This window comes from Ambystoma mexicanum, chromosome 1q (genome assembly GCF_040938575.1).
Source record: "Ambystoma mexicanum isolate Mex_15411 chromosome 1q, UKY_AmexF1_1, whole genome shotgun sequence".
Taxonomy (NCBI): Eukaryota; Metazoa; Chordata; class Amphibia; order Caudata; family Ambystomatidae; genus Ambystoma; species Ambystoma mexicanum.
In genome coordinates, this window is record NC_090922.1 from 237,549,733 (window position 1) to 237,569,527 (window position 19,795).

Here is a 19,795-nt window from a genome sequence, read left to right on the forward strand (position 1 = left end):
ACGTTTGTCCTTTCGGCTGTGATGCCAGACATTCCATCAGTGGCAATTAGCACATCATAGGTGTAACATTTATAACAAATTCTTTTAATATTTCGTCCGGCTCTCGTGTAAGGATTCCCCAATAGGGATACAAAATACGGGACACACATGTCTGTAATTAGTTTGTAAGGTTTTATATATTTTCTTTTAGAATTGTGTATGAGCATTTTGAAGTGTATTATTTTTAAATATTGATTTATATGAAAGGATTTTAATTATAGTTAGCACTGAGGGTCTGTTATTTATTTGAAGACTCTAGATTCCTGGTGAAATTGGAACTAACCGACATTGAACACATTTAGATACCTTCCTTTGGTTAGTAGAATCTACTGTGCTGCCCTCACCAGCCAAAATCAGTTCCCTGGCTGATCACGAATATACCCACATTATTTGCTCAACATTCCCTCGCTTATTCACACACAACATTCCCTCACTGCATGCGAGGATCATGTGACCTACCCATACATTTTATATCCCCCTGCACCTGTTCCAAATACGCACAGGGACATGACCCCACTTCTTCTGCTTTGAAAAGTGCAACTCTTGAAAATCGGGATTTACTTGAAAATGCCCAAAACCCTTTTCTGTGCCTTGCGCAGCTGTGCATTTGGTGGGAAAAGAGCACCTCAATGTGCACAACTATGATGCACACATGCAAATGTCCTTTGTGCGCGTGTCACCACTTTTTTGGCGAAAGTGTAGTGAATGAGCATCTCATCAATTACCAAACACGTTTTGAAAATCGTGGCACGATGGTTTATCCCTCCGAATCACTTAACGCTGTTATGTTCATTTCAGAGAGCGTGGTGCGAGGCGCCAGAGGTGAATTTGGAATGGGAAAGGACACAGAAGGAAAGGGTGCATTTTTTTTACCGTTTCTTTAGTCATTAACCCCAGATTTGCTCATGAGCAGGTATTATGTTAAACACCATTAGGTCCAGAGGAAATTCTGCGACTGGAATAGTTAGCCTCAGAGTACGTACTGTGCAGCAGGTATGGTGTCTGTAGTTATAAGGCCCAGGGCAGGTATTCTGTCATACGTGACGGATAAGGAGGTACTGTGTCTATCATCGGTATCCCAGATCAGGTACTGTGTCTAATTATTTGCCCATGGGCACTGGGCATGTATTGATGGAGCCGATTGGCAGGTACGACGTACTGCAGGGGAAGTCATTAGCTCCAGAACAGGTATTGTGTCTGCATTCGCTCCAGCCAGATGTGATGGACCTTTACCATCAGCGCTAGGGAAGGTAGTGCCTGCCGATATTCATCGTGGTGTTGTTTCTGTGTCTGTAGCCATAAAGACCTAGAACAGACACTGTGCCTGCAGTTATTATCGACAGAAGGGTGATTAGACCCAGAGAAAGTACCGGATCTGTAACCATTAGCCCCGGGAATGAATAATTACTTTCAGATTAGGTACTGGAACTAGAGACAGAGCACGTATGCAACAAATATTAGCTGCCGCAGCTATTAAACATATAGTCACTTAGACCAGACCACGGTTTGTGTATAGTAGCTGCACAGCAGTGACTGAGTCTGCGAGCATTCCAGAGCCTGAACTGTACCGTAAATACGCTTCGGAGTAGCTATTGTGTCTACTTCCAATGCCAACAACAGGCTGCCCTGACTGAGTAATTTCAAAACCGGGTGTTTAGAAAGTCACGTACTTACATTGTTTAATGTCAAAATGTGATAAGTACAATACAACGCTTTAAAGCTTCAACGTGCATTTCCAGAGGTTGCAAATGGGGCTCGTCTTACCAATATAACAACGAAGGGGTGAGAACATCTAATTTAATGGATGCTAAAAGAAATTGATATACAATTCACTACAAAAGCTGACTCGAATACACTCACCTGATACTGCCTTGAATTAGGACTTGAGCGTTTTGTAAATGGAGGCTTTATAGTGTTTGCATTATCAATCACATATTTAAAGTCCATTTGTGACCCGATTGCATTGTGTGTATCTTTAAAAGTTTGCCGATATTTTCTGAAATGCCTATACAGCGTCATGACGTATTTTGACGTATTTAGTCGTCGTGATGTTTTTTTTTACATAGGACGTCTGCGTGTTTAGGAAGAGAATAACAGGGGCAGGAGCACTCCATGCTGTGTACCAGGTATTTATTTTTTTATCTTGTGTTTATAACGCGATTATGCATCTCGGAAGTGTTTCGAAGCACCAGGTATATTTAGGTCCTGATGGTTTTGTTTTTCCTATTTGGATTTTGGTTGCCGCAACAGCGGATCTTTGTGTGTCATTTTGGCTGGTATTATCCCCAGCCCCTGCTTCCCCTTCCAAACAGAAGTGATTTATTGCCGTGCACACCGAGGGACTTTCAGGGCAGATTCGGCTGCCAGCAACAAGTTGGACTATAAACCATCTTTCTTCACCCTTATCTGTGTAACACGGCTTTCACTGGTAAAACAACAATCAGCTCACCCAGTTTGAAATTAAGCCCCAGGCACCGGGGACCTGATTAACCTCTTATTTCGAGCCCTTATACTTGCCCACCCATCTGCATACCCGAACTGCCTCCTGGCAACCCTTGCACTTGTGTCTGTATCTGTAACCCCGCAGCCCCCTTACCTGCACTTATTGACACCCTTAGTCTGCCCTTAATTCATGCACTTGCCACCTGCTGGCCGCACTACATGTTGTTTTGTTCATGTGTTCATCACTTTCCACTTTTCCCCTGCACTTGCCATTCTCAATGTCACTGGGCTTAGTAAGATCGTTTTGTTTTCCCTTGTCTCCTTGCGCCTTGAAACACTTGTGTATGGGTGCGATATAAATAAAATATATCATGACAATCCCATTTTTACCACAGCTGCATGCTTGCTTGCTTTTTCTGCACTGCTACAATGCCATGAAGTTCCCTTGGCATGATTTCTGTAACTTTTCTACTGTCTTTAAATGGGGAAAATCTTCCTCGGACGAGCCCTTGAGAGCAAAAATTACCCAATTCCGCCCAAAATACAGGTTCTATTGTGCCAAGCAGTGAACTCATGCTAGTGACAAATGACACCTTCAAAAAGTTTTAGCATTTATTCTAAACAGTGAATTTCAGCAACATCTTGGGATTCAAGTTAGAGAAGATTACAAAGCACAAAACTTAGAGAAATACAAAATATAGAGAAACATAGAACTTAGAGAAACACAGTCTTACGCCCCTTCAATCAGCACTGGGAGACCCTGGCCCTCATAAGCTAGCTGTTGCAAGCCCCGCTCAGAGGACAGTGCTGCAGGGTGCCGACAGAGCAGCAGGTTCCGGACACTCGATTTTGCTCGAACCAAGTCCACAGATCGATCTCCCACCTGAGTCATGTGGGCATGCATTTTTATAATCTCGTGCTGTCAGTCCATGACGCACAGTTCCAGAACTTTCCTTGTGCAAAACATAGGCTTGCTCATGGAAAAACCCAACTCTGTGAATTTCCACTGTGCTCCTTTTCTGTGCCCCTCCCTGCTTGGAGCCCATCTGCGCGAAATCTCAGGAATGTCTTATCAGTGCCTTCCCAGAGAAAGAGGATTAGTTTACGAAACCATGCAGGGCTACAGTTAGAAAGGCAGAATATTCTAAGAGAAGTCGAGATGAATTAACCCTATGTGAGCAAGCTCTAAAAGGCATGCACTCATAGCTTAGTGTTCATAGCGCTTAAGATTGGCTATCTAAGTGCTATATAGGTGCCATAATGTTCCAAACACTCCAATAATATCTGTTAGCTACAGAACTGGGGCCTTCGCCCTGCCTGTCTATCTACAATGCATAGTGTGACCTACCACTCCTACTAGGCCTGCATATTCCTTGTAGCTCAGTACTGCGTAATGGAAGTGCTACAACAGATTACTGTCAGCATTTTTGGCACATACTTTGAATAAACTATTGGCTTTCAGCGGCTAATGCTGTCATCTAAAGCCCTGATTGGCAAATTTGCAATTTTGTGTATCACTACAACTGCTTTTGAGGTGAGGGGTTCTAATTTGAGCATTGCAGGGAGATGGGCCTAACTTTACCGCTCAGTGCTGCCAGGCAGTGCATTAAGCTGTACCGGCAAAAGAGTCTGTACCACAAGATGTCTTTCTTGACCCCCCCCTCCCGCGTTCTTTCACTGCCTGTCTGTATCAGAGTTATTTAATTTCCCTGCGTGGTCTCACTGACTAGGTGCCTGCATGTTCATGTATACTATGCTAGTAAACATGCAAACTCCTATGGAGTCTTGCCAGCAAGATAACAATTGAGTATTTCACCTGAAAAATAGCCATACTGTAGGCAGAGGTGTTCAATCTGTGGGGCGCGTGATCCAGGAACTTTTTTTTGCTTCACTTAACTGTGCATAGCGAGCCACTGGCCCCCCATGCACATGCTGAGTCAGTGCGATGTGATGGGGCGTGGCCATGAAACAGGAAACAAACGCAGCCTGGACGTGAGCTTTCCTGTATTTGGATCGCTTGTCCAGGCTATGTTGTTGCTTCTGCTGGTGCCGCGAGCATCTTCTTGCCTGGCAAGGGATGTCACTTCTCAGCCCCCAACACCAAAGTTGTAGGAGGCGCTGGGCTGACAAGCAAGTGTTTCAGGCCTTTGCAAGTCCCTCTGCTTCCCTCACTCCCTTTGGACACATGGAGGCGATCTAGGGGTCCGGATCACTGCAGTGCTGGTCCCCCTGCACCCCTCTCCCTCTGTGCCCCCACCTTGGGGGACACGGGGGAGAGGAGGCCAGCAGGGACAGAAGCACGCATTGCTGGTGTTGTATGATATCTGGCTCCCCCGCGGCAGATTCCTGGGCTCTAGCAAGGCACCGAAACCACATCATTGGCTATGAACGCAAAAATATCAGTATTCAAGAAGAAGCTGGAGCTTTGGAGGAGGGTTGATGTCTGCATTCCTATGCGTTGCCATTATTAGCAGATGCTCTTGAGGAGACAAGTATAATCTTTCATGTGTTGCTGAACTAATCGGAAACCATCTCAGAAACAGTCCCAAACGTTCCAGAGGACAATTGTAACATCCATGAATGAGTGGTTCAACCTTTCCTAGCAGACGTAGGGGCCCACCTCTCAATGCACCTCCAGGAGGAACTAATGGAGCTTCAGAGTGACAGCCTCTTGGAGAGCCAATTCAAAAAATTATCTTCAGGTGCATTTTGGCTAAATGCAGAATGTTCACGTTTATCCAAATGTGCAGTCGATGCACTGTTACCTTTCAGCACCTCATACCTTTTGTGAGATTGGATTCTCAGCACTTGCAGCCCTAAAGACTAAATATCGGTCAGTGCTGGAAGAAAACCTGTGGTTGGCTATTGCAAAAATTGCACCCAATAGTGGCAGGCTGGCTGCTGAAAGGCAGGCCCACCCTTCACACAAGTTCTCTGTCCAACTTGTAAGTGACTGCATTGATAGTAGTCTCAAAGTTGTTGTATGTAAATTGTTACATGTCAAGTTACTGTAGGAAATAAATATCCAACACTACACATTTAGTCAAGTCCTCTGTAGCAAAACCTTCTGAATGCTGTGTTTACAAATATTTGCCCTCCCGTCTAATTATTGCAAGCAATGATTTTGAAAGAATTTGATGTTTGGCACCCACACCTCCCATTTGGGGCCCATTCCACACAAGCGGGTGATAACCGTTCGCAACCGATAAACATTTTGGGGTCCATGTGTACAGGGGGGGCCCAATCCTGGTACATTTTTTCTTTGGGGGGGCTCGGGGTAAAACAAGTTTGAAGACTACAGTTCTAGAGTGACTATCTTGTTATCAAGAATTTTTTTTAAAGGCAAAAATCCCAATTGCTATCTTGCTGGCACCAATATATGTTAACATATATTTTGATTGCTAGTTGGGAGAGCACATGTACCCTCCCTGGTCCTTGGGGGACAGTGCCCGTGTGGGCTTAAACAGCAGAAACTTAATGTACTAAACAAACCTTTGCAAAATCCCTGGTAGCTTTTTTACTTTTTAAAGTGGTCCATTATACACGTGCTTGCAGTGACATTATGTGCGATGTTGCTATGTGTACGGTGCATAAACAACTCGTACACATGGCTGCACCTTCAGTGGGTACGAGTGAAATCATTCCAGTGCCTTACTGTGACGCGAAGAGTTGCACAGGCCCAGCGATACTCAAGATTTGACTCAGTCGTCTGCTTAAGAACATTGCAGTGTCGTGTATCCCCTGTGAGAATGTCTGTTGTGTATATAAAGGCACAGTGCTTGTAATTTTCAGTAAGTTGCCCAGACAGCTTCGTGCCGGTGCACAGACGCCCACTTGCATATATCGCCCTTGTGTGGGGATTGTTGATGTGTGGCTCGTAGGAAGCGTGTGACTTTCGCGGCATCTTCAATATGGCTTAGTTCTGAAGCAGGGTGCCAAGTGGCACAGTTCTTTAGCTGGCATGAAGGTTGGCATGAAGACTGGCTAAATTTTGAAGTCTGTGTGTGTGTGGCAGACTGAGTCGCTGTGTGGTACGGGGTGTGCTGCACACAACGACAGGTGTCGTATCGGGCTGGGGATGGTTGAAATGCCCTGGTGAATGCGCTGTTTGTTTCCTGCTTCTGGTGGCACAGGGCGCTTTGGGCTTTACTTTACTTTACAAAAGCTCCAAATTAGATTTGCTGTTGTGATTCTACACCCAGAGAATGGTTGCAGATATTGGCCATCCAAGATCTTATTAAGAAGGGGGAGAAAAAGGCTCCTCTAACCAACAGCGGACAGATGCCCCCCATCTATTTATTTCTCTTAACAATGCTCGCAACCTGATCATTGCTTTCACTTAATCCAAACAACTAAAAACAAGTGGCGTCCACTAATTATTCAGCAACTGAATTTGCTTTAAAGGAGAGTCTTGACCCCTCGTTCCACCTCGTTCAAGCTGGGGAACATTATGTATGTGCATCGGTTTGACATTTGGGTAATGTGTACAGGACAGGTACTCTGTTCTCAAGTTCAAGGTTGAAGCAGCCCTAAAGAGGTTCTGTAAAGCTGCCCCCATAAAAAGTAAACTGTCTGGCATTCAAAGACTGTCATTTTGTATTGTAATGCTTTTGAATATAATTTTTTTCACTGCTGGAAGTTACGGATTATAGACCCGTGAGTCAGAGCTGTTGTATTGCTTTTACGCCATTGATTTTAAAGAACATATAGAGGGCTTGTTTACCCCAGTTTTTTCCATTGCCTTATTAGTTCACAGTAAGGCTAGTTGTGCCACCCTTTATGCACCGGGGTAATTCCCTCCATGACTCGTGCTCTCCTCCTTTTACGCCTTTTGAACATAAAATAAACGTAACATTTGGGGAAATTGCTACATGATTCGATGTATACAAATGTAAGCTTCAGGGACTCCAGATTACTGCATGTTCTAGTTATACCCGTGTCACATTCTGTATATAGGTTGATGAGGTTCCCGGAGGGTTTTTGTTGCCCCTTCAATTTTCCAAACATTTCTCTTCAGCAGTTAATTGAAGATAGTTTGCCTGTAAACTTTATTGAATGCTTACATGGGCTAGTGATCACTGTCATTCATTTTTGAAAATATCTTTTTTGATAGTTGTTTATGATGATTAGGGTGAATGCTTTTTATGGTGATGGTTGTTTTTTTTCTTTCCTTTTTTAAATTCTCTAATGATGGGACCAGTACTTTCTCGTTAGATGTTGTGGAGCTTGGAGCTATGTTCTTGTTTTTCATTTCCGCACGGTTTTTCGGTAGCAGGAGTTTTCAGGCCTGGGCGTGAAAGGAGTGCTGTCAATTGCTTTGCTATTTGAAAGTGGGAGGTCACGCTATTCCCTTAAGGCAGTGGTCTTCAAGCCTTTTTATGCAGAGCTTCCACCTCACCCCCCAATTGAGTAAAAATATATTTCCCGCCCCCGCCACAAATGCTTATATTTTGTATTGCAAGCAGTCGCCATAATCCTTCTTCAAGCCCCCCCACCACCGGGCATCCTTCGGGCCTCCCAGTTTGAATGCCACTGCCTAAGGCACCCTAGCTGTTCAGCATACACAGGCCCCCTTTTCGTGGGTGGGGTGATTCCTTCCCTTCCCCTTTCTAGTTCCACACAATTACTGTTCTACTGATCCGTCTGATCGCTTTCAAACCGTCGCCAAGTAGGGGATAAATGCTCCTACTGTCTGCCCCTCTCTGGCTTTAACGCTTTTGCTGCTCGAATGCCCCCACAATGTTCCACATGAATAGGTCCATGCCTTCTCAGATTGGTGCACTGACCCTCTAAGTAATAAGCTATCTACATGTATTGGGACGTGGCGCATGTGTGAGAAACCATGCCTCTGCAAAATGTACCCATGGCTTTTACTTTTTTGCAGGAATTTTCCAATGCTCATGAGCAATGCTGTAGTGCATAATTTATGGCACAGCGGCGATGCTTATGGGTAGGAGCAGGGACTTCTGATCCTTATGGCTCATATTAGTAAAGGCCTGCCTGCTAAGGTGTATTATTTACTTTTTGTCCACCCCTGCCCCCCCAGTAAAGATCACTTTGGTCATGGATTCTGTCCCTGCATGCCCTGCTATTTCTGGTCTCTTATCATTTCCTGTACATGTTGCAGTCTGCAAGCCGGGACTCTCTATGGTTGATATTTACATTTAATAAACTGAAGCAGGTGTTTGTCTTTTAAAGGACCCACAAAAAAACGACTCTGCAGCATTTTGGGTACAAGAGCTCTGCAGTTAAGAACATATTGCCTCTCCAGAACACCCACCTCTAACCTCTAATAAATTAGCGAGCAGATGCAACTAGTTGAAGCCACATTGGGTGAAAGTCTTGGAGGAAGTTAGCAAGCACCAAGAGGCGCTACACTCACAAATCGGGACACATCAGACAGGAACATCCATAGCAAGCCCACTATAAATTAATGGTTTTGGTTACAGACAGCGTTTACAAATACTTGGAGCATACTAAATTTCCTTTTTTTTTAAATTTCTTCTTTTAGGCAATAACTCAAATCATGGCACTCCTTTAAAGTGGTTTTCTTTGATTCTGCATTTGAGCCTTTTGCAATTCCTGGTGAAGTTAATTGTAAATGGCTGATAGAGGGTCTTGATGAAAGTAAAAGAGAAATACACGAAGAAGGGGATTTCAAGGCATTAGTGCTTTTCTAGTCGGCAGGTAAGCAATGTATATTTTTTTTTTGTTCATCTATTTGATGTTTGGCGAGGAGGGTACATCTGACGTCCCTGAGCGGAGGCATTCCCTTTTTTCACACATAGATGAGTGCTGCACAATGACCACCACTCTTACAGCATTTCTCACACATAGATGAGTGCTGCACAATGACCACCACTCTTTTACAGCATCTCTTTCCTCTAGACTAACTCTCCAAAGTATAGATGGTCTACATGATTTCTCTTGTTATTGGCAAAGCGCTATGGGTTGAACGCCCTAGGGGACCATAGTCCATTTCGGAGGATGCATGCAGCTAGACTGAATTTTGGGTATCTGCATGGGGAGTGAGGAAAGGGCCAAGAAGCACAAGAGTAAGCAAAAATCCAAGGTGACGGATAGGATTGCGCTTAAGGGGTATCACTTACCCCAGTGTACAGCTCAAGCAAAAACTTTGTTGTATTGATATTCACATTTTGAAGTTTCAACTTGCCTTTTTCATACCCTCAGCCAAGAAACAGTGTATTAAGACACAGAAAATATTTGACGAATTAATGAACACCTATTGTGATGTAGAGTTACTAACTGAGGCCTAGGAAAGGGCAAAGGAGAAGAAGCAGCTACTGGTGGAATCTGGGAAGTGCTGGAAAACTTGTTGAGTGAACTACAAGAAGATGCAGTGAAAAAAACGAGAATTATAATGTAAAAGGTGATGGGTGGAAACTGACTTTTCCCAAATGAAGTCTTTTGGCAGGTATGGCTAGTGTTCTTCATTCCTCCTACATTCCTTCCTCAGAACTTGCCTCTGTTACTTCACCTGGACAATTGAAAGACACAGCAGTAAATCAGCAGATGTCTCCCTGTAATGTCGCAGTTGCCAAAGATGTAGCTGCGCAACAACTACAAAATATTGGACTATTAAGTAACAGTCAATTGTCTGCTACAAACGTTTTGGCGGACAGATCTAATTTGACAAGCTCAACTCTATCACCACGTCTTCTCAACAGTGTGTCCTTGTTACAGTATGACTGTAATGCCTGTTTAGACAGTGACACGTTCCCACACACCTACTCAATCATTCGATTACGGTCTTTAAAAGCAATGGAATTGGAACATTACCACAACCGAGTTTGGTTGCTATGTCAGCCCCTGCTAATAATCAACGTAGTTGTAGCTCACACGCTGCTCTGTGAAACTGAAGATGCAAGTGCTCTTGTGTGTAGAACTATATAGTTTATCTGGTGAATTTGTAGGTTGGTGCCAACTTGTAAATGGTACATGTTTTTTTGCTATTGATTTCTGTTGGGGGTCAGCTAGTGGTTTCCTGGGTGTAGTGAATGGTCAAACTAATTGCTAGCTGCTTAGTGATATTGGGTGAAGTGATCGGCAGTCTTGTCATGCAGGTAGACCTTCATCGGATTCTGTTTAGGTCACTGAAAGTGTGTATTTTAGTGCAGTGATTTGTAATTGTGGGAGTTTCTTGGGTGTGATGCCATGTTAGCTAGTGGTGAGAACTGGAATGAGGGAGTTTACAGGTTGGTTTGTGACATTGTGGGGTGGATTTGTAATTTTGTATACTAAATCGGCGAACTTAATGACATTTGAATGCTCTAGCAAAGATGGAAATTGACGGCTGTAAATTCCCTCGTGGTTTTCCATTACAATTTTCCATAAGTCTAACTAGACTAACCTTCGAGTAATACCACCCGTCTTGCACACAAGGAATCAAAACCCTTTTCCTAAATCGTTTGGAAGCAACATGAAATAACTCCCCCTGAAGTCTGCAATAATAGTTTACAATTCCAAACCCATCCTGAAGTTGTCATGGGGTCCTCCTGGAGTAGTACCCATCCATCAGTAGTACCCATCCATCCTGAAGTTGTCATGGTGTCCTCCTGGAGTAATAAAAGATCATTACTGGAAGTAATCAGAACTCCTCTCCTGTGAGTAGTTTCTGTGATAACTCTAGAGTCATCTAATTTATATTATTTCGGCCTATACACATTCTTCAGGATGGTTTTGGATGATCGCCCTGAACTAGCCATGGATGACTCTAGGATGAGTCACCGGATGACTCAAAATGATTCCAGGAAGATCTTCCTTTTTGACTTGGGTCTCGACCACAATGCTATCTCAAGTTCCTGTCTGTGCAATGACGGCAAAGTGCTAAACTGAAGGACGCTGCAATGCTCATGTATGCCCCATTACACAAAACAAATCTCCCACTCTATTACTTGTAAGAGAGCCACAAAATAAACCCCTCCCCACACAGGCCCAATCACCCCTCTGCTAGGGCGACCAGACTTCCCGATTTAGAATGGATCTCTTACCGCCCCCACCCCTCTAATCCCCACAGGTTTTTTGAAATATCAAAAACCCTTTTCCTGGTTTTAGGGAAAGTGAAGGTGCCCACTGACCACCATGAAATGGTTATATTGATAGTGGCCAACACTTACAAATCAAACGAGCATCAGAATATTTCGGGCTCAAACTCCCCAACCTTCATGTACCCATCACGCGCATTACCCGATTGTCCCACAAAGGTTGGTTAGTGAATATAAAACAAATATATAGGAAGGCCTGTAATATTAATTGGAGCAAAAGCTCCTTTTTATTAATGACATACTTTACATTATAAATCTACACATGAGGAGGATAGTAGTCCAGTCCTATAAATACTTGGGCGAAGGAGTGTTTTGAGTGTCTGCCTTAGTAGTCCTTTTATGTTTGTAACCGTAACCTCTGAATGAGAAAACCATCCCAAAAATAACTATCCACCCCTCTGTAAACTGTTATGCTGGAGATTGGTACCCAAAATGCATCCCTTTTGAACAGGATAAATAGTCACGCATGTCATACTGCACAAAACGCATCTTCCCCCCTCATAACAAATCCCTAAAGTACCCGCTCCTCCGGGCAGGACAAATTGCCCCGCTCCACTAAAATAACAAGCAAGTATGAGATGGGTTTAAGACTTACTGTAGACCAAATTCGCTTGGTAACGCATAGAAGACCGTGTTCACCAGCTCTCAGCAACGAGACTGTCTAAAGCTCTGACCTATTCCTCTCAACAACATGCTGCGCCAGACCCCTGTTCCTTGAGCCACACCTTCCAAAGACAACACATTGATGACGTGCGCAACTGAGGCACTTAACTTCCCAGACACGCCACATGATGACAAGGACGTAGAGCTTTGCTAAAGTCCATTTCTCGGATGGGAACTAGATACTACCTTTTTGGGATCAGAGGCAGAATTGCCCGGTAGGTGAGGTTGTAGTAATATTAGGTTTTTCCCCCTCAAGCACATCTTGAGATGCCATGAAAGTCAATGTGCAAATACATTAATCTTTATGGGTTTCGCATTGGTGTTCGTGGGTGTTCCCAACCCATAGCGTTTTTTAACCGAAACCTACCAAATGTTGAAAGGAATAATCGTCAATTTTGTTTCAATTTAACGTTTCGATAACCTCAAGATTGAATGACCTAGGACTCTTCTCACGGTTTTCTTTATGAACATGGATTCTGGGTGTCGTAGTCTTGATGCACTTCAATGGAAATTTAGCTTCAGATTCAAATGTTTTTAACAATAAATGCCTGTCTGGCAACCAGTTGTCTCAGAGATATGTATTTACTAAACGTCCACTTTTATATATGAATACATAACTTATGTTTATCTTGTTTATAAGCCCAAGTTCGGTAGGTGAGGGGGAAGGGACACTTGGACCTGACCATCTGGTTCCAAAGTGAACTGTTTAACCAATGAACCACAGTGTCCTTGGAGCCGAGTGTTCAAACCCTACTCGTTTCATTCCAAATTGTAAGTGTGCAATGCATTATTTATAACTCGTTTAATACCCAGAGGTTTCGAAACGCGTACCCAGGGATTGAACCGGTGTTGCTCAGCGTTGTCTTGCTTCCAAGGCGAGCATGTTGCCCCTGAGCTATCCTCCCGAGACTGAGTCTCCAAGGCAATCTATATACCTGCTTCATCCAGTCCTTGGATAAGATAGGTGATTAGGTCGCGGAGTTCGGGAATAGCTGGGGAGCGCAGGCTAGCCCAGCCAAGGCAAGTATCTTTTAAGGGATTCTCTTGCGTAAAAAGAGATGGATGTGTCGGGGCCACCAGTAAGTGATGACAGTACTCACCGACAGTCTGGGCCAAACTTTGCCAGTCTTATCCACTTCGCTAATCGGTTTCACCCCTGCAGTTACAGGATGCTCTGGCTCTCAGCGGCTGCAGGTTGGGACGATTGTCTATGGCAGAACATTAGCCTTTTCTCAGCTCTCGAATAAAGGATGGTTAGGGTGCGGCACACCTCAGGACACAGTGGGGCAGGTCTGCAGGCACTTACAGAGACAGTCACCACAGCAGGGTGACACAGGGACTGCAAATGCTTGCGGCGTGGCGCACTCTCATAAATCACGAATCACAGGACCTAGGACAGCACGTTTTGGTGGGAAAGGGCACAGGACCACAAGTAAGCAATGCCCAATGTCTCTAGTCTCACCTCGGGACAGCAGCACTCCTTTGCAATACCCCGGTTTTGAGCTGGTCAGTTCACTGGTTTGCCCAGGAACACTTCTGAAGAGGCACTTTGCGAGGGTAAGCGGGAGGTGCCGCGAGTAGTTGGTCCCACTGCTCCAAATGGAAGTAGTGCCCCTGGGGTCTGACTGCACAACAGCGGGGTCAAGGTGCCAAACGTTCCAGCATGTCTTTGGCGGTTCCACGATACTTGGCTCCTGCTGTAGTTCCATGTGAACGACCTGGAATGGCTGCAGAGCCCCTTCTCTTATCCGAGATTTGTTTTGTTTGCGGCCAAATCGCAGATAACCAATGGAAGATCTGCTCACTTGTATGCATGCACGCCAGGCGTGGGCCAATCGTTGCCCATGGTGGTTCCACTTACTCAGGTCTAACGGACATACTGGCACCAGTAGTGTGGATTGGGAACAGACAATCCCAACCCTCTTCCTGGGCACTAGCACACATAACATGCAGGAGCCCGCGAAGGCTGCCGTTTCCGTGGGAGGCTACATGCCCGAATAAGGATTTCTGAAGTGTCAACCTGAGGGAAGGCAAAGGTACAAAATGGCCAAAGGACGGAACAAAAGACTTCGTGGCACGGCCATTTTCAGCACTGGCCACAGTCTTGGGCCTAACGTGGTATGGGCCATAAAAACAAAGTAAAAATACTTTACTACTGCCACCAGTTCGTCCGAGGCACACTTGTACAAACACCAGAAAATCCTTAGAGGGTGGCTAGTGCCATAAAATAATCCCTATACACAGTACTGTAAATTACTTGGCACATAGATAAAAAGTTACCAAGCAATAGCAACATAGTCGAAGATTAGGGAAACAGTTTCCGAGTTCTGACAGCCTGAAGGACGTGTCAGTTTCCCCATAACAAATGAGCGAACGCACAAAGGAGTGCGGTTGAAGGCTGTGCTCTGCTGGAAAAAGTCAAACTGGGTAAGCCAAACAAAAGTAAGGTTTTAGGGGTTCATAAATGGAGGGAAAATTGTACCCAAGGGAAATCTTTCCAAACACTGCAACTCCCAGACCTAAGGACAGGGGGAATTAATCCACCCCTACATGAGTCTAATGTTCAGGTCGACTAAACTTTCTGGCCAACCCGTCAGCATTGGTATGTTGGACACCTGGCCTGTGCTCAATGGTGAAGTCAAACCCTTGCAGGCTTCTGGACCACCTGAGCAACTTTGGGTTCTCTCCTGTCATGTTCATTAGCCACTTTAAGGGCTTATGGTCAGTTTGCACAGTAAAGTGGATCCCATAGAGGTAGGGCCTCAGCTTACTTAGGGTCCACACGACAGAGAAACATTATTTCTCTACAGTGGACCACCTGATCTTTGTCCTTATGCAAGCTGGCGACTAATAAATCCAATCGGGTGTTTCTTGCCTTTCTTATCTACCTGTGATAGTGCAGCACCTATCCCAGTGTCGGGGGGAATCAGTCTGCACAATAAAAGCATGTTTGTAGTCGGGTGCCCTGAGGACAGGGGCCTGGCACAGGGAGTCTTTTAAGCCATCAAGGCCTTCTCCCACTCCTCAGGCCAAGATGCCTTCTTGGGTTTCTTTGGAGTAGTCTGAGCAGTCGGGGGAAGCTATGGTACCATAGTCTGCCATGAAGCTTTGGTAATACCCAGTGAGACCTAAGAAGGCTCTCACTTGGGTTTGTGTAGTGGGGGTAGGCCAGTCTTGTACTGCTTTTACTTTACTGGGTAGACTCTGAATCCTCCTTCCACCTACTTCATGTCCAAGGTAGACCACAGATCCTTGTCCAAACTGGCCTTTATGGTTTAGTGGACCTTCTGAAGAGCCTGTAATACTATTCCCTGGTGCTTCACATGTTCTTCCCAGGTGGCACTGAAAACTGCTATATCATCCAGATATGCTGAATAGAATTCATCCAACCCATTTAGGACATGATTCACAAGCCTTTGAAAAGTAGCAGATACATTCTTTACCAGTTCAGGTTAATGCCCTTTGGACTAAAGACCCTCTGGGGTTGAGAATGCCGTCTTATCCTTAGCCGTAGCACAGCATGCCATTTGTCAATACCCTGCAGTGAGGTCAAATGTACTGAGGTACTTGGAGGCACACAAGGTATCCACCAGTTTATCAGTTCTAGGTAAGGGGTGAGCATCTGTCCTAGTTACAGCATTCAGAGCCCTTTAGTCCACACAGAACTTCAGTTCAGAGGTACCTTCCTTTGGCACCAGAACCACAGGACCGGACCATGGACTACTAGAGGGTTCAATTACCCCAAGATCTAACATCTTGTTGACCTCCGTCTTGATGTAGGAGCTCACCTTGTCTGACTTCATGTACTCCTTACTTTTGGTAGGCACACTGTCCCGTGTGAATTTTGTGTTTGCACAAAAGTGTCAACTAGGAGTCGGTGAGAACAAGGGGGAGAACTGCTTAGCAAAGTTCTAACTTCTCTTGCTGGGTAGGAGTCGGGTGAGGGGCCACTTTGACACTTTCTATGGAGCCACCTGAAGAGCCACCTGAAGGGCTACCTTGGAACAAATCAGGCAGAGGTTCAGATTCCTCTTCTGTCTGATGCCAAAGGTAGTGCTGCTATTTCAACCCTAGGGATGGAAGCCTTCAGCCTATTTATGTGGAACACTTTGGGAACCTGACTAGGTCTCGTAAGGGGCACTAAATAGTTTACCTCACCCAGCTGCTCCACAACTGTGTAAGGGCCTGCCCATTTGTCCTGTAGGGCCCTATGCCTTTATAGAGTTCATATTCAGGACTTATTTGCCTGGGCTGAAGTGTATAAGTGAAACCTTCTGGTCATACCAATGTTTCACCAGAGCCTGACCTGCCTTCACCTTATCACTGGCCTGGGCCATCAGAAGGACCATTCTCTTCCTTAACCCCAGCACATAGTCTACTACATTGGTAGTGCTGGAAGGAGTAGGTAGCTCCCACCTTTCCTTGACTGTGGCCAGCGGTCCCCTAACAGGGTGACCAAAAAGAAGCTCAAAGGGGCTGAAACCAACACCCTCCAGAGGTACCTCTCTGTAGGTAAATAGTATGCACGGCAACAGGAGATCCCACTTTCTCCTTTGAGGTTCTTCAAGAGCCCCAATCATGCTTTTGAGAGTTCTGTGAAGCCTCTCAGCCGTTAGTTTGTGAATGATAAGCCGATGAAAACGTATAAGTGTAAGTGACCCCACACCCTTTCCACATGGCTTGCATGTACTTGGACATAAGTTGCTGCCTCTGCCTGACAACTTCTTTAGGGAAGCCAACCCTGGTAAAAATGCCAAGTAATGCTTTTGCGACTGACTTGGTAGTCTGTCTTCAATGGGATGGCTTCAGGATACCGGGTGGCATGGTCAACCAGCACCAAGATGCACCTATTGCCAGAGGATGTCTGAGGGTCAAGGGGACCAACAGTGTCGATTCCCTACCCTTTCAAATGGCACTCGCCACCACAGGGAGTGGCACCAATGGAGCTTGGATTGTTGAGCCACTCTTAACAGAAATCTGACAAGTGACACAACTCCTACAATGGCCTTCCACCTCGACCCCCCCATATTGGGCCAGTAGAAATGCATGGCTAGCCTTTGCTTGGTTCTCTTGATCCCAAGGTGACCAACTAGAGGAACCTCATGCGCCAGTTGTAGGAGGAAGGGTCTTACTTGAAGGGGGACCACCAACCTCCTATGGTCACATTCAGTTGATGCTGTGGGTTCACTGTACAGGATGCTATCTTCCCAGTAAATCCTATGTTTCCCAGGAGGTTCACCCTCAAGCTGGGAACAGGCCTGTCTGCTTAGGCCTTCTATAGATGGGCACTCCATGTTGGCCCTTACTAAAACTCTTCCCTATCAGGAACACCTTCAACCAATAAACTTTGGAGTTCAGGATGGTCATGTGGGTTGAGCATTTCAGGCAGCATCTCTTCCTCGCCAGGTTCAGGGGCTTGGCCAACTACCTCCACCTCAGTGTCGGGTGAGTTGGGGGGAATATTTCTTTCCCTTTTCTGAGTATCTTGACTCCCTTAGCCTTGGGTTTCCCCTTTGGCTTTGGCTCTGCCTTGGACGTTGCCAGTGCAGCCTTTGTTTGTGACCTTGTGCATGGTCATTCTTTACATTTTTTAATTTTATTCTTTTATTTCAAACCTTTAAAATTATAGTCGGACAATTCACATTTAGAAATGTACATTATCTGCCATCATAGTCATGCACATAAATGTCTTTCTTTTGTTTTCGTGATATGTTATCTGGAAATGATCTCATCATAATGCACAATAAGATGGTCAGCTCTATCTTTTTCCGGCCATCAATATTCAGCTTTTTCCAGCTTTATTATCATGTCTTGCAGAAAATGTATTGATTCCAATGTCAGTTTTCTATCAGATTCTTCAAATAGTACTGCCCACCAATCTTTGGCACAACGTGATCGCCTTTTGTTGATTAAACTTGCCAAGTGTATTGTTCTTTCAGAGCGCAAAGTTGGACAAAAAAGCATTAAATGCTTCGTTTCATTTTGAAGGTTGCATAGCCTGCAGGTAATGGCATCTGGAGGGCATTGCTTCCACAGGCTTAATTTTTCGCAGGTTTTGAACAAGTTAACATGAAATTTCATGTATGTTAACATTCGATTCCGATCAGGAAATTTGTCTAAACATTTTGGTATAACATTCAATGCCTTAGCTTCGCATGGAACATACTTCATTATTCTGTGCTTGGCCCTTTGTTCTTCAGTGAGGGTCCAGTCTTGAGTCCAGAGTTTTTTTTAATTTTTTTTTATTATTATTCTTTTTTTATCATGTTGGGATTAGTTTGTCTGTATTTAGATCTTCTATTACCTCCTTGCATCGATTTGTCCACTGCGACAGGATACACTGTGTGTTTCCACTACCTGGGTGTTTAGAATCTTAAATTGAGGCAGGATTTCTTCCATGGTAATTTTCCAGTACAGATTAAGCATATTCCAGCAAATTCTTGCATTCATCGATCTTAAGCTTAAATGCATGCTTTTGGGGTACCCTTTGGGAGCCATAATACCTTAGACCAGAACATGTTCTCTCACGTGGCCCATAAGGTATGAGAACACCCAAATGCGCGCTCGGCTCGGTATGTTAAAGTCGGTACAGCCTTTTGTTGGTAAAAGGCGATTATAGGCTTGAAGGAAAATGTTCATATTTATGGTCATTCTGCTGTGTCCCTCACAAGACCCAAGTCTGAGGTAATTTCCCAGCAGAACCTTTCCAGGGACTTGCCGCTGAACACTCGCAGGTATCCTTACTACTGCACCATTAATGGTTAGATTTACAAGCATTGCTGGGAGCTTGAGAGGGGGGCCCCATCAGTTAACTTGTGGGCATCAAGGGAGCTCTGGCAAGCTCTTCTTGGTTTACCAAAGTGGAATCCACCACAGTACTGCTGATCCCACTATCCCTAAGGGCAGGAGTGTGAACTCCATTGATTAGTACACGTATTATCAGGAATATTAGCATAAACCTGAGACTCTAGGAAACCAGGGATACTAAAGCTACTTCAGACTCTATCCCACTGGGGAAGGATTCTGAAGAGAATGCTACCCCTGTGATAATGTCTTCCTCCTCCATAAGAGGGGAAGGCCAGACTTGGAGTGGACCCCTAAGGTGTTCACCTTACATCTGGGTGCCCCCCTTCACGTGGTCACTTGCTCCACAGGCCACACAAGATCCACTGGTCTTGGAGACATAGAAAGGCTTACTGTAACCAGAGCTATTCTTGGAATGAGGATTCCCACTATTATGAACAGTCTCATGTGACTTACCCTTGTTGGGGTTTTTGTGGCCCTTATGGGAGGAAGCTTTATCAGATCCCCCACCCTCCTTATTTTTGTATGTTTTCCCCCCTCCTGCTTACCAGAAGGAGGCTTGCCCTTATGGGACACTGTGTGACGCCCATAAATCTGCGGCAATGGCTAACTTCTTTGGATCGATCTCCTTCATCAGTCAATTGGAGTTTAGCATGAGGAGTTGGGAGACTGCAGTGCAGCCAGCCCTCTTTCTATTTCGAGAAGGGGCAGGCTTAGCCTCCCCTCCTTCCTGACACCAGCATTTAGTGCTTTTTCATCTGTGCTCCCGTGGAGAGGTGAGG

At 45.0% G+C, this 19,795-nt stretch overlaps 2 protein-coding genes across 3 annotated transcripts in view; one reads left to right on the forward strand and one right to left on the reverse strand.

Annotated features, from left to right (window-relative positions):
- The window catches only part of PRPF31 (pre-mRNA processing factor 31), a 571,659-nt gene extending 569,656 nt beyond the window's left edge, over nt 1-2,003 (reverse strand). Inside the window, exon 1 of the mRNA XM_069637987.1 lies at nt 1,900-2,003. The gene's annotated coding sequence lies outside the window, so the exon portion shown is untranslated. The remainder of the gene's footprint in view (nt 1-1,899) is intronic.
- The window catches only part of TFPT (TCF3 fusion partner), a 310,340-nt gene continuing 292,546 nt past the window's right edge, over nt 2,002-19,795 (forward strand). The window contains exons 1-2 of one of the 2 annotated variants that reach the window (XM_069638007.1): nt 2,108-2,165; nt 8,993-9,168. The gene's annotated coding sequence lies outside the window, so the exon portion shown is untranslated. Of the gene's footprint in view, nt 2,166-8,992; nt 9,169-19,795 lie in introns of both variants that reach the window. The other variant, XM_069637997.1, reaches the window with a different exon arrangement.